Source organism: Pristiophorus japonicus, chromosome 1 (genome assembly GCF_044704955.1).
Source record: "Pristiophorus japonicus isolate sPriJap1 chromosome 1, sPriJap1.hap1, whole genome shotgun sequence".
NCBI classification, from domain to species: Eukaryota; Metazoa; Chordata; class Chondrichthyes; family Pristiophoridae; genus Pristiophorus; species Pristiophorus japonicus.
In genome coordinates, this window is record NC_091977.1 from 16,111,481 (window position 1) to 16,128,032 (window position 16,552).

Genomic DNA, 16,552 nt, shown 5'->3' on the forward strand with positions numbered 1-16,552 from the left:
AGGTCTTAAGACCAAGCTATCTCTGGTACACCCGGATTTAAATAATCATGTTGAATACAGACGACAAAGTCAACACGGGTACCACGATCGCGCAACTGTGTCACGCGAAATTTCTGATAATGATCCTGTATTTGTGTTGAACTATGGTCAGGGTCCCAAATGGTACAGTCATGGCCAAGGAGGGTAACAGAGTATTCGTTATTAAGCTCAAGAATGGGCAAACTTGCAGGAAACACATGGGTCAGACAAAGCCGAGGAGCCAGAACAGTCGGACGAAGAAACCATCGACGACCGACCAACCAACCTACCAGTAGTCTGCAGAAGACTCGAGGGTCATCAGTGAACCTGGAATTTCCATCACAGATCTGTTCAATAAAAATGGACTTGCAATTCCTAACATGTCCACTGCCACCCCCAACAAGGTAGAGGCAGACCTAAAGGAAAACAGGGCCACGCGGAAAGGACGGGGGAGTGGGTCGAGCTGAGGTGCTCTTGCAGAGAGCCGGCACGAGCTCGACAGGCCGAATGGCTTCCTTCCGTGCTGTAACCATTCTATGATCTGAAAACACAGCGTCAGTTTCCACATGTACGCTGATGACACCCAGCACTACCTCACCACCACTTCTCTTGACCCCTCCACGGTCTCTAAATTGTCAGACCGCTTGTCCGACATCCGGTTCTGGATGAGCAGAAATTTTCTCCAATGAATATTGTGAAGACCGAAGCCATTGTTTTCGGTTCCTGCCACAAACTCCGTTCCTTAGCCACTGACTCCATCCCTCTCCCCAACTTCTATCTGAGGCTGAACCAGACTGTTCACAACCTTGGTGTCATATTTGACCCAGAAATTATTTTTTGACCACATATCCGTGGCATAACTAAGACTGCCTATTTCCACCTCCGTAACATCGCCCGTCTCTGCCCTTGCCTCAGCTCATCTGCTGCTGAAGCCATCATCCATGCCTTAGTAACCTTTAGACTTGACTTTTCCAACGCACTCCTGGCTGGCCTCCCACATTCTACCCTACTATCTCTGTAAACTTGAGGTCATCCAAAACTCGGCAGCCCGTGTCCTAACTCGCACCAAGTCCTGCTCACCCATCACCTCTGTGCTCGCTGACCTACATTGGCGCCCAGTTAAACAACGCCTCGATTTCAAAATTCTCACCCTTGTTTTCAAATACCGCTATGGCCCTCCCTATCTTTGTAATCTCCTCCAGCCCCACAACCCCCTGCCGAGATATCTGTGCTCCTCTAATTCTGCCCTCTTGAGCATCCCTGATTATAATTGCTCAATAATTAGTGGCCGTGCCTTCTGTTGTCTTGGCCCTTAGCTCTGGAGTTCCCTGCCTAAGCCTCTCCACCTCTTTCCTCCTTCAAGACAATCCTTAAAACCTACCTCTTTGACCAAGCTTTTGGTCACCTATCCTAATTTCTCCTTTTGTGGCTCTGTGTCAAATAATACTCCTGTGAAGCGCCTTGGGACGTTTCACTACGTTAAAGCCGCTATATAAATACAAGTTGTTGTTGTTGTTCTATGAAAATTGGCTAAGGAACAAAAAGCAATGAGTAGTGGTGATTGGTTGTTTTTCAGACTGGAAGCTGGGAGACAGCGGTGTTCTCCAGTGGTCGATATGAGGACCACTGCTCTTTTTGACATATAGTAATGACTTGGGTATACAGGGCATCATTTCAAAGTTTGCAGATGACACAAAACTCATAAATGTAGCAAACAATGAGGAGTATAGGAGCAGACTTCAGGAGGACATACACAGACTGGTGAAATGGGCAGACACGTGGCAGATTCAATTTAACACAAAGACATGTGATGTGATGCATTTTGGCAGGAAGAATGAGGAGCGGCAGTATGAACTAAACGGTACAATTTTAAAGCGGGTGTAGGAACAGAGAGAACTGAGGGTGTTTGTACACAAGTCTTTGAAGGTGGCAGGTCAAATTGAGAAGCCCGTTAAAAAAGCATCATCATCAAAGGCAGTCCCCCGAAATCGAGGAAGACTTGCTTCCACTCTAAAAGTGAGTTCTCAGGGGACTGTACAGTCCATGCGAGAATTGCAGTCTCTGTCACAGGTGGGACAGACAGTGGTTAAAGGAAAGGGTGGGTGGGGCGTCTGGTTTGCCGCACGCTCCTTCCGCTGTCTGCACTTGACTTCTGGCGTGCTCTCGGCGACGAGACTCGAGGTGCTCAGCGCCCTCCCGGATGCTCTTCCTCCACTTTGGGCGGTCTTGGGTCAGGGATTCCCAGGTGCCGGTGGGGATGTTGCACTTTATCAAGGAGACTTATTAAAGGGTAGACATCGATGACGAGGTCCAACACCGCCCTCCAGTGTGCCAGCGCAGCCTTCGGTCGCCTGAGGAAGAGAGTGTTTGAAGACCAGGACCTCAAATCTGGCACCAAGCTTTACAAAAGCATATGAGATCCTTGCAAAAGCGAAATACTGCGGATGCTGGAATCTGGAATAAAAACAGAAAATGCGGGTCAGGCAGCGTCCTGGGAGAGGAAGCAGAGATAACGTTTCCGGTTGATGACCCTTCGTCAGAACTGGAGAATGTTCGGAAAGAACAGATTCTTAACAAACACTGAAAGGGGGAGGGGAAGAAAGAACAAAAGGGAAGGTCTGTGAGAGGGTGGAAGGCAGGAGAGATTAGAGAGACAAAAGGGATGATGGCCCAAAGTCAAATGTCAGGAGTTAGAAAAACATTAGTCGAGGTAGGGTGTGAAGATATGAGATCCTTGGTTTTATTAATAGAGGCAGAGAGTACAAAAGCAAGGAAGCTATGCTAAATCTGTGCAAGTCACAGGTTAGGCCCCAGCTGGAGTCTTGTGCTCAATTCTGGGCACCACACTTTAGGAAGGATGTCAAGGCCCTAGAGAGGGTCTGGAGGAGATTTATTAGAATGGTACCAGGGATGCAGGACTGCAGTTATGTGGAGAGACTGGAGAAGCTAGGATTGTTCTCCTTCGAGCAGAGATTTATTAGAGATGTTCAGAATTATGAGGGGTTTTGATAAGAGTAGATAGAGAGAAACTGTTTCCAATGGCAGAGGGATGGTAACCAGAGGACAATGATTTAAGGTAATTGGCAAAAGAACCAGAGGCGAGATGAGGAGAAAAGACTTTTACACAGCGAGTTGTTGTGATCTGGAACGCGCTGCCTGAAAGGGCGGTGGAAGCAGATTCAATAGTAACTTTCAAAAGGTAATTGGATGAATACTCGGAAGAGGGAAAATTTTGCTAAGTGGACAGCTCTTTCAAAGAGCCGGCACAGGCACGATGGGCCGAATGGCCTCCTTCTGTGCTGTATCTTTCTATGATTCTAAAAAAAAAACCTTGAGAGTTTTGTGTTTGTCAAGGGGATGTCAGCTAACCTCCGATATACTGAAAAGCACCTAATTACAGAAACTGACCCTCCTGATCGCTATAGGGATAGGAGGAGGCCATTCAGCCCCTCAAGCCTGTCCCGCCACTCAATTAGATCATGGCTGATCTGCACCTCAATTCTATTTACTGCTATCTCTTGGCAACTCCGGCTGCAAGTATGCATGCCATGGGAGAGGGCGAGATCAGGAACAGTCTAAGTAGTGAGCTTCCCCCATCCTACCCTCAGTCTAAAAACCCGTTGGCAATCAATGTCTGAGCTCACACATGAAGATTGCTTATTTTGACAAGATACTGGAGGGGCAGTCAGTGCCTACATGACTATACCACAGCAGAAGTTACTGATGAACAAAAGCTGGTAGGGATAGTCCTCTTCAACTGTTACCTATCTTGTGATCTTCAGGCGTGGGGGAATAGGGTTGCCAACTTTGGTTGAATGTATTCCTGGAGGTTTCATCACATGACCTCCTGCCAACCGCCCCCACACCCCCACCATTGGTCTCCCAACACGTCTATACTTGGGGACCACCGCCTTCCCAGCCAATTGGAAAGCGAACAGACCCTCATGATCCAATTGGTTGATTCTTGATTGTCAGACAGAAAGCCCTTCTCCATCCCCACCTTCTTCAATATTTTGGGCTCAATTTTGCCCAAGCCCATTTTCTGGTGTTTTGCCAAAGTTGCGCTCATTTTTTTAGGCCAGAAATAATTTGCCAAAGTTTCCCCGATGTACAATTCAAATTTGGCGCTGCGCAGCGTGTCCAGTCGCCTCGGGGGGGGGGGGGGGGGGGGGGATGGAGCCTGCTGCCTGGGCCGAAAAAACAATGCCGCACCTGCTGCGCACGCATGACAAAAAAGAAAGTGGTGTTTGTGACGTTATTTCAATGGATGCGCATGCGCAGTACAGTTCCGGGTTGGCAATCAGCCATTTTTAAAGAGCTAGTTGTGTGTGAGAGAGGAGTGCTGTGTGAGAGCATTGGGAAAATCGCAGCTGGAGCAATACAAGATGCAACGTAGTGCAAGGACCAAGAATTTCTTACAGGATGAAGTGGAGACACTAGTTACTGTGATTGAGACCAGATAGCAGGAGCTGGACACCAGCAGAGGTCACATAAAAGTTCCACCCAAAGAAAAGAAGAAACACTGGAACCAAGTTGCAGAACATTACTGCGCAGTGGTGACCACCACGAGATCTGGAGGCCAGGTTAAAAAGAAATGGCAAGACCTTGGTTAAGTAGTTAGTGTAAGTAATATTTTCATTTATTCAATGGAATTGCAATTGTAAATGTGACCAGCTGTATATGTCCCACCCAGCAGAAAGATACCCTCTCTAAAAAGTTGCATTTTCATCTTTGCAGAGGAAGGTGATACATCCAAAAAAGGGAAAGAACTCGAACAGGAGGAGGCCCGGCAAATCTGCAGCCACTGACACCATTAGGAGAGAGTCGCTGCTTTGATAGGTCCGGCTTGGAGAAAAGCAACCGCCACTACACAAGCTGGGCCCAGACTCGAGAGGGCAAGTCCTGCAAATTCCACAGTCTGGCTTTGCTAAATGTTAAGTACTGTGCGGGCTAGCCATGCTTCGGTTCATGGGGATGTCTCCGTCAGCTACGCTTCGGTTGATACAATGTGCTATCATTCATCGTGGTCCTTCAATGAGCCTGCTGCCTGTGCTGTGTGAGCCTACACATACCACCCACCCTGTCCCCTCCTCTGCTGCTAACCATTTATCTGTGTTCTGTTATATTTTGTAGAACTTGAGGCCAACCCTGACGATGCAGAAGATGATTCAGACGAGGATGAGCCTGAAGAGAACATCTTCCAATCCCACAGGGACAGGGAGATGTTACTACAGTTGTACAGGGCCTTGCTGAGGCCACACCTGGAGTATTGTGTGCAGTTTTGGTCTCCTAACTTGAGGAAGGACATTCTTGCTATTGAGGGAGTGCAGCGAAGGTTCACCAGACTGATTCCCGGGATGGTGGGACTGACATTTCAAGAAAGACTGGATCAACTGGGCTTGTATTCACTGGAGTTCAGAAGAATGAGAGGGGATCTCATAGAAACGTTTAAAATTCTGACAGGTTTAGACAGGTTAGATGCAGGAAGAATGTTCCCAATGTTGGAGAAGTCCAGAACCAGGGGTCACAGTCAAAGGATAAGGGGTAAGCCATTTAGGACTGAGATGAGGAGAAACTTCTTCACCCAGAGAGTGGTGAACCTGTGGAATTCTCTACCACAGAAAGTAGTTGAGGCCAATTCACTAAATATATTCAAAAGGGAGTTAGATGAAGTCCTTACTACTAGGGGGATCAAGGGGTATGACGAGAAAGCAGGAATGGGGTACTGAAGTTGCAGGTTCAGGCATGAACTCATTGAACGGGTGCAGGATCGAAGGGCCGAATGGCCTATTCCTGCACCTATTTTGTATGTTTCTATGTTTCACCCTCCAGACCAAGAGCATGAGGGTGAGGGGACGGAGATGGATGAAGCCTCCACTGTTTTACACTTTGGTGGAGGTGCAGGTGCCGCCCATTGAGGTGCCAGTCCCTTCGTGACTAGTGGTTTGAGTGTTGGTAGGACATTCCGTGGTTTCCCAACATCTGAGGCTGCGGGTCCCAGTGGTGGGGGCAGTGAGGCACACCTAGGGCCTCACCTTCCGAGGCTGCGAGTCCCAGAAGTGGGGTGCAGCGAGGCACATCTAGGACCCCACCTTCTGAGGCTGCGGTTCCCAGTGGTGGGTGCAGCGAGGCACACCCAGGCCCCACCTTCCGAGGCTGCGGGTCCCAGTGGTGGATGCAGCAAGGCACACCCAGGCCCTACCTTCCGAGGCTGCGGATCCCAGTGGTGGGGTGCGAGCCACCCCCATGGGGAGGAGGGGAAGGAGAGCTCAACCGCGCTCTCCTGAGGTGCAGGATCTAACAGATGCGGTTCAGATGATAGCAATGAGTGGGGGGAGCACTGACCTTACGCGATCACTCCTGGACACCATCAATGGGGTGGGTGATGAGGTAGCGGGACTGTCAGCAGAAGTAACAGCAATTCTCACAAGAAATGGTAACAATGTCAGTGACCATGAGGGAGGGAATGTCACAGGTAGGTGATGCGGTCAGTGAACATCAGGGAGGGAATGTCAGATGGCGCAAACACTATCACTGAACATGAGGGAGGGAATGTTGCAGATCGTTGAGACACTGTCAGGGCACATGAGGGACAGCATGTTGGAGATGGCTGCTGCAATAAGAGAACACGCCCAGATCCCGCACCCATTGACAGAATCAACTGCCAATCCCACTCCAATCTCCACACCAGCCTCTGAAGAGCTCTGAAGAGCCCTCCACATTGCCGCCTGGGTCCTCTACATTGCTGCCTGCCACCCCCCCCCCCCCCCACCAACAGGTGCGCAGTACCTGAGATCTTAGAAAGAATAAGCTTGGTAACAACCGCAGAAACACTGCGCCACTGCCTGCGGGCAGGGTTGGTGGAGTCACCAAGAACAGGCGCGGTGGGCAGTCTTAGAATAAGGCAGAGGAGAGATGGATGCAGCCTTTCTTTGCTGTTGTTGTTGTTGTTATTGTTGCGGTTGTAACTGTTCTCAAATTAAAAGATTTTTGTAAGTTGTGTAAATTTACAAGTTTCAAAGTTAGTAAGTGATCTTAGAGTTTGTAAGTGATCTTAGAGTTTGTAAGTGATCTTAGAGTTTGTAAGTGATCGTAACTGAAAACTTTAATGTTTGATAACTTTAATAAAATTATTCTTGTAAGTTACGTACAAAGAACTGTTTGTTAAACTTTTGAATAAAATATATTTTACATGAAATCTGAATCATTTTCATTATTTGTTCCATTATTAACAGCAGGCAGGACAGGTTCTTTGTTCTCTCTCTCTCTCCCCAAGGTCTGTCTGGATGGTCTTCTCTCACACCCTCTTGTGACTCTTTCCCCCCTCCCCCCCAGTCTTGTGCCTAGTGCAGAAGCCTTCTGACGGCCGATGCTACAATCCCCCTCCAGCCCTGCTTGAAGATGTTTGGTGATGGCATGTGAGTAAGTTTAGAAATCCAAGGAATTTCCATGTACTCCATTGAAAGGGAGAAAAAGTTGAACTTTATTATGGATATTTCAAGTGTTAGAGACTCCACCCAAAAACTTTGATGAGAAACAATGGTGTCTTTCAGCACTGATTTTTCAATGTGCGCTGCTTTCTGTTAACTCACCAGAAGGTTTTTTTGGGAGTGGCCAGATCGCCGACCTAGGATAAAAAAAAATTGGGGGGCAAACTGAAAAATGCTGAAAACTGGTGCAGACAATGACGTCAAATAAATCTAACCTAGAAAAATTGTAACTTAAGCAATTACACCAGCGCAGATTCCAGGCGGAAACTTTGAATTAAATAATTACGCCAGAAAAAAACGGCGCAAATGACCTGGGAAAATTGAGCCCCGTATTACTAATAAACAAAAATGATCAAAGATAAAAAAAAAATTTCAATGTCCCAATGATTTTTCTTAATTCCTGGTGACTCCAGGACAATCCTGGAGGGTTGGCAACCCAAGGGAGGATGGGGAAAAAAGGGGGAATATATATATATTTGCAATGACTGAAACCTTTTTGCACGCCACCTCTAATTTTATGCAATGCTCCACATCTGCCCTCCAGTGGATTCCCGACACATATACACACACATTGCAATAAAACAGAAATTGTGGTTTAAAAAAAATTCTTACTCTTTTATTCCATCAATTTTTTTCCCCTCTCTTTTTCTCCGAAAGGCATTGACCGATTTCCAGTTCCACAGGTGATGGTTTAGCTTCCTCTAGCTAGTAGCCAGTGTGTGGGTCCCTCAGCACACTGATCAGTGATTGATCAATTGATCAGTGTTGGTGCAAAGAACTCCCTGACATCAACAACAACAACTTGCAATTATACGGCACCTTTAACTTAGCAAAAACGTCCCAGGGCGCTTCACAGGAACAAAATCAAACAAAATGTGACATGGGGTACAGCAGCATTGTGATTATGTTACTGGACTCGTAATCCAGGGGCCTGAGCTAATGATCCGGAGACACGAGCTCAAATCTCACCACGGCAGCTGTGGAAATTAAATTCAGTTAGTTAAATAAATCTGGAATAAAAAGCAAGTATCAGCAATGGTGAGCACTACCCGATTGTCTTAACAACTCAACTGCTTCATTAATGTCATTTAGGGAAGGGAGTCTGCCGTCCTTACCCGGTCTGCCCTATATGTGACTCCAGACCCACAACAATGTGGTTAACTTTTACCATATACTTTGCCATAGAGGGCGTGCAACCATGGTTCACCAGACTGATTCCTGTGATGGGGGGGGGGGAATTGTCCGATGAGGAGAGATTGAGTAGACTAGGCCAATACTCTCTAGATTTTAGAAGATCGAGAGGTGATTTCATTGAAACATACAAAATTCTTAAAGGGCTTAACAGGGTAGATGCAGGGAAGATGTTTCCCCTGGCTGGGGAGTCTAGAACCAGGGCTCACAGCCTCAGAATCAGGGTTCAGCCATTTAGGACTGAGATGAGGGAGCAGCGTCGGAGCAACCTATAAAGGCCCAGCGGGTGTTCCACAGGCAGCGGCAGTTGGTGAGAGGTGGGAGCAGTGTTGGAGCGGCCTATAAAAGGCGTGACTTGTGCAGCTACAGCGGGGAGAGAAGGCAAAAAAGTAGAAAGGAATCAAAAGGTGACGTCACAGCCAAGGGGGTAAGTGATTGGCTGGTGATTGGTGAGTAGCTTTTCTTTTTATTTTTTACATCAGTAAGTAAACTGTAACATTGTTGTTACCAATTTAAGTGTATCTAAGGGTTAAGGCATGGCAGGAGAGCTCGGTCACGTGTTATGCTCCTCCTGTACCATGTGGGAACTCAGGGACACATCCGGTGTCCCTGACGACTACGTGTGTGAGAAGTGTATCCACCTCCATCTCCTGACGGACCGCGTTGCGGAATTGGAGCTGAGGGTGGATTCACTCTGGAGCATCCACGATGCTGAGAATGACATAAGTGGCACGTGTAGTGAGTTGGTCTTACCGCATGAGAAGGATCCACAGCCAGCTAGGGAATGGAAGAACAGCAGGAAGAGTAGTACAAAGAAGGTAGTGCAGGGGTCCCATCTGGTCATCCCCCTGCAAAACAGATACACTGCTTTGAGTGCTGTTGAGGGAGATAACTCATCAGGGGAGAGCAGCAGCAGCCAAGTTCATGGCACCGTGGCTGGCTCTATTGTACAGGAGGGCATAAAAAAAGAGTGGGAGAGCGATAGTGATAGGGGATTCAATCATAAGGGGAATAGATAGGCATTTCTGCGGCCGCAACCGAGACTCCAGGATGGTATGTTGCCTCCCTGGTGCAAGGGTCAAGGATGTCTCCGAGCGAGTGCAGGACATTCTAAAAAGGGAGGGAGAACAGCCAGTTGTCGTGGTGCACATTGGTACCAACGACATAGGTAAAAAAAGAGATGAGGTCCTACGAGACGAATTTAAGGAGCTAGGAGCTAAATTAAAAAGTAGGACCTCAAAAGTAGTCATCTCGGGATTGCTACCACTGCCACGTGCTAGTCAGAGTAGGAATCACAGGATAGCGCAGATGAATACGTGGCTTGAGCAGTGGTGCAACAGGGAGGGATTCAAATTCGTGGGGCATTGGAACAGGTTCTGGGGGAGGTGGGACCAGTACAAACTGGACTATCTGCACTTGGGCAGGACCGGAACCAATGTCCTAGGGGGAGTGTTTGCTAGTGCTGTTGGGGAAGAGTTAAACTAATATGGCAGGGGGATGGGAACCAATACAGGGAGACAGAGGGAAACAAAAAGGAGACAAAAACAAAAGACAGAAAAGAGATGAGTAAAAGTGGAGGACAGAGAAACCAAAGGCAAGAAACAAAAAGGGCCACTGAATATAAAAGGGCTGCAGGAGGGGTCAAAACTAAAAATCATGGTTTAAAAACTAGGATGAAAACACTCTACCTAAATGCACGCAGCATTCGAAATAAAGTAAATGAGTTGACGGCACAAATCATTACAAAATGGGTATGATTTGGTGGCCATTACAGAAACGTGGTTGCAAGGTGGCCAAGACTGGGAATTAAACATACAAGGGTATCTGACGATTCAGAAAGATAGGCAAGAACGGAAAGGAGGTGGGGTAGCTCTGTTAATAAGGGATGATATCAGGGCAGTTGTGAGGGATGATATTGGCTCCAATGAACAAAATGTTGAATCATTGTGGGTGGAGATTAGAGATAGTAAGGGGAAAAAGTCACTGGTCGGCATAGTTTATAGGCCCCCAAATAATAACTTCACGGTGGGGCGGGCAATAATCAAGGGAATAATGGAGGCATGTGAAAAAGGAACGGCAGTAGTCATGGGGGATTTTAACCTACATATCGATTGGTCAAATCAAATCGCACGGGGTAGCCTGGAGGAGGAATTCATAGAATGCATACGGGATTGTTTCTGAGAACAGTATGTTACAGAACCTACAAGGGAGCAAGCCATCTTAGATTTGGTCCTGTGTAATGAGACAGGAAAAATAAATGATCTCCTAGTAAAAGATCCTCTCGGAATGAGTGATCACAATATGGTTGAATTTGTAATACAGATTGAGGATGAGGAAGTTGTGTCAGAAACGAGCGTACTATGCTTAAACAAAGAGGACTACAGTGGGATGAGGGCAGAATTGGCTAAAGTAGACTGGAAACAAGGACTAAACGGTGGCACAATTGAGGAACAGTGGAGGATTTTTAAGGAGCTCTTTCATAGTGCGCAACAAAAATATATTCCAGTGAAAAAGGGCGGCAAGAAAAGGGATAACCAGCCGTGGATAACCAAGGAAATAAAGGAAAGTATCAAATCAAAGACCAATGCGTATAAGGTGGCCAAGGTTAGTGGGAAACTAGAGGATTGGGAAAATTTTAAGCAACAGCAAAGAATGACTAAAAAAGCAATAAAAAAGGGAAGATAGATTACGAAGGTAAACTTGCGCAAAACATAAAAACAGATAGTAAAAGCTTTTACAGATATATAAAATGGAAAAGAGTAAATGTTGGTCCCTTAGAAGATGAAAAGGGGGATTTAATAATGGGAAATGTGGAAATGGCTGAGACTTTAAACAATTATTTTGCTTCGGTCTTCACAGTGGAAGACACAAAAACAATGCCAAAATTTGTAGGGCACAGGAATGTGGGAAGGGAGGACCTTGAGACAATCACTATCACTAGGGGGGGTAGTGCTGGACAGGCTAATGGGACTGAAGGTAGACAAGTCCCCTGGTCCTGATGAAATGCATCCCAGGGTATTAAAAGAGATGGCGGAAGTTATAGCAGATGCATTCGTTATAATCTACCAAAATTCTCTGGACTCTGGGGAGGTACCAGCGGATTGGAAAGCAGCTAATGTAACGCCTCTGTTTAAAAAAGGGGGCAGGCAAAAGGCAGGTAACTATAGGCCGGTTAGTTTAACATCTGTAGTGGGGAAAATGCTTGAAACTATCATTAAGGAAGAAATAGCGGGACATCTAGATAGGAATAGTGCAATCAAGCAGACGCAGCATGGATTCATTAAAGGGAAATCATGTTTAACTAACTTACTGGAATTCTTTGAGGATATAACGAGCATGGTGGATAGAGGTGTACCGATGGATGTGGTGTATTTAGATTTCCAAAAGGCATTCGATAAGGTGCCACATAAAAGGTTACTGCAGAAGATAAAGGTACGCGGAGTCAGTGGAAATGTATTAGCATGGATAGAGAATTGGCTGGCGAACAGAAAGCAGAGAGTCTGGATAAATGGGTCCTTTTCGGGTTGGAAATCAGTGGTTAGTGGTGTGCCACAGGGATCAGTGCTGGGACCACAACTGTTTACAATATACATAGATGACCTGGAAGAGGGGACAGAGTGTAGTGCAATAAAATTTGCAGATGACACTAAGATTAGTGAGAAAGCGGGTTGTGTAGATGACACAGAGAGGCTGCAAGGAGATTTAGATAGGTTAAGTGAATGGGCTAAGGTTTGGCAGATGGAATACAATGTCAGAAAGTGTGAGGTCATCCACCTTGGGAAAAAAAACAGTAAAAGGGAATATTATTTGAATGGGGAGAAATTACAACATGCTGTGGTGCAGAGGGACCTGGGGGTCCTTGTGCATGAATCCCAAAAGGTTAGTTTGCAGATGCAGCAGGTAATCAGGAAGGCGAATGGAATGTTGGCCTTCATTGCAAGAGGGATGGAGTACAAAAGCAGGGAGGTCTTGCTGCAACTGTATAAGGTATTGGTAAGGCCGCACCTGGAGTACTGCGTGCAGTTTTGGTCACCTTACTTAAGGAAGGATATACTAGCTTTGGAGGGGGTGCAGAGACGATTCACTAGGCTGATTCCAGAAATGAGGGGGTTACCTTATGATGATAGATTGAGTAGACTGGGTCTTTACTCATTGGAGTCCAGAAGGATGAGGGGTGATCTTATAGAAACATTTAAAATCATGAAAGGGATAGACAAGATAGAGGCAGAGAGGTTGTTTCCACTGGTAGGGGAGTCTAGAACTAGGGGGCACAGCCTCAAAATACGGAGGAGCCAATTTAAAACCGAGTTGAGAAGGAATTTCTTCTCCCAGAGGGTTGTGAATCTGTGGAATTCTCTGCCCAAGGAAGCAGTTGAGGCTAGCTCATTGAATGTTTTCAAGTCAAAGATAGATAGATTTTTAACCAATAAGGGAATTAAGGGTTATGGGGAGCGGGCGGGTAAGTGGAGCCGAGTCCACGACCAGATCAGCCATAGAAAAACATAGAAAATAGGTGCAGGAGCAGGCCATTCAGCCCTTCTAGCCTGCACCGCCATTCAATGAGTTCATGGCTGAACATGAAACTTCAGTACCCTATTCCTGCTTTCACGCCATACCCCTTGATCCCCCGAGTAGTAAGGACGTCATCTAACTCCCTTTTGAATATATTTAGTGAATTGGCCTCAACTACTTTCTGTGGTAGAGAATTCCACAGGTTCACCACTCTCTGGGTGAAGAAGTTTCTCCTCATCTCGGTCCTAAATGGCTTACCCCTTATCCTTAGACTGTGACCCCTGGTTCTGGACTTCCCCAACATTGGGAACATTCTTCCTGCATCCAACCTGTCCAAACCCATCAGAATTTTAAACGTTTCTATGAGGTCCCCTCTCACTCTTCTGAACTCCAGTGAATACAAGCCCAGTTGATCCAGTCTTTCTTGATAGGTCAGTCCCACCATCCCGGGAATCAGTCTGGTGAATCTTCGCTGCACTCCCTCAATAGCAAGAATGTCCTTCCTCAAGTTAGGAGACCAAAACTGTACACAATACTCCAGGTGTGGCCTCACCAAGGCCCTGTACAACTGTAGCAACACCTCCCTGCCCCTGTACTCAAATCCCCTCGCTATGAAGGCCAACATGCCATTTGCTTTCTTAACCGCCTGCTGTACCTGCATGCCAACCTTCAATGACTGATGTACCATGACACCCAGGTCTCGTTGCACCTTCCCTTTTCCTAATCTGTCACCACTCAGATAATAGTCTGTCTCTCTGTTTTCACCACCAAAGTGGATAACCTCACATTTATCCACATTATACTTCATCTGCCACGCATTTGCCCACTCACCTAACCTATCCAAGTCACTCTGCAGCCTCATAGCATCCTCCTCGCAGCTCACACTGCCACCCAACTTAGTGTCATCCGCAAATTTGGAGATACTACATTTAATCCCCTCGGCTAAATCATTAATGTACAATGTAAACAGCTGGGGCCCCAGCACAGAACCTTGCGGTACCCCACTAGTCACTGCCTGCCATTCTGAAAAGTACCCATTTACTCTTACTCTTTGCTTCCTGTCTGACAACCAGTTCTCAATCCACGTCAGCACAGTACCCCCAATCCCATGTGCTTTAACTTTGCACATTAATCTCCTGTGTGGGACCTTGTCGAAATCCTTCTGAAAGTCCAAATATACCACATCAACTGGTTCTTCTTTGTCCACTTTACTGGAAACATCCTCAAAAAATTCCAGAAGATTTGTCAAGCATGATCTCCCGTTCACAAATCCATGCTGACTTGGACCTATCATGTCACCATTTTCCAAATGCGCTGCTATGACATCCTTAATAATTGATTCCATCATTTTACCCACTACTGAGGTCAGGCTGACCGGTCTATAATTCCCTGCTTTCTCTCACCCTCCTTTTTTAAAAAGTGGGGTTACATTGGCTACCCTCCACTGCATAGGAACTGATCCAGAGTCAATGGAATGTTGAAGCCATGATCTTATTGAATGGCGGAGCAGGCTCGAGGGGCTAGATGGCCTACTCCTGCTCCTAATTCTTATGTTATTAACTGCTCTCTGAGATAGCGGCTCACCACGACCACCTTCTCAAGGGGCAATAAATGCCGGCCTTGTCAGCGACGTCCACATCCCCAGAATGAATTTTTCGAAGCCGAAGGAGATATTGGGACAGATGACCAAAAGCCTGGTCAGTGCACGAAATGTTCCCTTCTCTTCCAACCAATCATTTTTTTTTGCCTCAATCACATCCAATAGTTTGGAATAATTTCCTTATATATTTTTTTCGTGTGTGCGTGTGCACCTTTTACCTGATAAAATTGCTCACAAAGTGCAGCATGTGTTGTGGGCTGAAGTTGCTCAGGGAAGGCCCGCGCTGCGAGTGTGGGCAGGTTCCAGCGCCACTCCTGCCCGCAACCAAGATGGCGTCCGCAGCCCGGAAGCGGAAGTGCTAGCGGGGTGGGGTGACCTTTAACCCGGGCCGGAGCTGGTGTTGCGGCGGCGCGTGGCGAGCGGAGCAGGAGACTGCTGGTCTCCTTGGCAACGGGCGCGGAGCAGACCCTCTCTCCATGGTAACGGGCGACAGGTGAGTGAAGGCTGTTTGTAACCGGTCTCTGTACAACCCCCTAATCTCACACTCAGTGCAGGCCTGGTGCTGACATTGTGTATCTCAGGCAGCTCCACCCTCCCCCCAACACGTTCATCCCTCACCCCATCCTCTGCCCCCCTCTCCCCATCCTCTGCCCCCCTCCTCCTCACCTCTCCCTCACCCCCCCCTTCTCCCTCACCCCCTCTTTCTCCCTCAATCCCCCCTTTCTCCCTCAATCCCCCCTTTCTCCCTCAATCCCCCCTTTCTCCCTCAATCCCCCCTTCTCCCTCAATCCCCCCTTTCTCCCTCAATCCCCCCTTCTCCCTCAACACCTCTCCCTCAGCTCTCCCCCCTTCTCCCTCACCCCCCCCTTCTCCCTCACCTCTCCCCCCCTTCTCCCTCACCTCTCCCTCACCCCCCTTCTCCCTCAACACCTCTCCCTCAGCTCTCCCCCCTTCTCCCTCACCTCTCCCCCCCCTTCTCCCTCACCTCTCCCCCCCCTTCTCCCTCAGCTCTCCCCCCCTTCTCCCTCACCCCCCCCTTCTCCCTCACCCCCCCCTTCTCCCTCACCCCCCCTTCTCCCTCACCCCCCCTTCTCCCTCACCCCCCCTTCTCCTCACCCCCCCTTATCCCTCACCCCCCCCTTCTCCCTCACCCCCCCCCCCTTCTCCCTCACCCCCCCCCTTCTCCCTCACCCCCCCCCTTCTCCCTTAACCCCCCCTTCTCCCTCACCCCCCCCCTTCTCCTCACCCCCCCTTCTCCCTCACCCCCCCCCTTCTCCCTCACCCCCCCTTCTCCCTCACCCCCCTTCTCCCTCACCCCCCCCTTCTCCCTCACCCCCCCTTCTCCCTCACCCCCCCCCTTCTCCCTCACCCCCCCCCTTCTCCCTCACCCCCCCCCCTTCTCCCTCACCCCCCCCCCTTCTCCCTCACCCCCCCCCTTCTCCCTCACCCCCCCCCCTTCTCCCTCACCCCCCCTTCTCCCTCACCCCCCCCTTCTCCCTCACCCCCCCCTTCTCCCTCACCCCCCCCTTCTCCCTCACCCCCCCCTTCTCCCTCACCCCCCCTTCTCCCTCACCCCCCCTTCTCCCTCACCCCCCCTTCTCCCTCACCCCCCCTTCTCCCTCACCCCCCCCTTCCCCTCACCCCCCCCTTCTCCCTCACCCCCCCCCCTTCTCCCTCACCCCCCCCCCCTTCTCCCTCACCCCCCCCCTTCTCCCTCACCCCCCCCCTTCTCCTCACCCCC

At 48.5% G+C, this 16,552-nt stretch overlaps 2 protein-coding genes across 3 annotated transcripts in view; one reads left to right on the top strand and one right to left on the bottom strand.

The window, feature by feature from the left end:
• Window positions 1-15,158, bottom strand: part of mfsd10 (major facilitator superfamily domain containing 10) — a 90,839-nt gene extending 75,681 nt beyond the window's left edge. The window contains exons 1-2 of one of the 2 annotated variants that reach the window (XM_070877775.1): window positions 15,030-15,158; window positions 8,121-8,485 (exon numbers count right to left, since the gene is read on the bottom strand). The gene's annotated coding sequence lies outside the window, so the exon portion shown is untranslated. The remainder of the gene's footprint in view (window positions 1-8,120; window positions 8,486-15,029) is intronic. The other variant, XM_070877771.1, reaches the window with a different exon arrangement.
• A 35-nt stretch (window positions 15,159-15,193) lies between these two features.
• nop14 (NOP14 nucleolar protein homolog (yeast)) overlaps window positions 15,194-16,552 on the top strand; it is a 62,667-nt gene continuing 61,308 nt past the window's right edge. The window contains exon 1 of the mRNA XM_070877764.1: window positions 15,194-15,304. The gene's annotated coding sequence lies outside the window, so the exon portion shown is untranslated. The remainder of the gene's footprint in view (window positions 15,305-16,552) is intronic.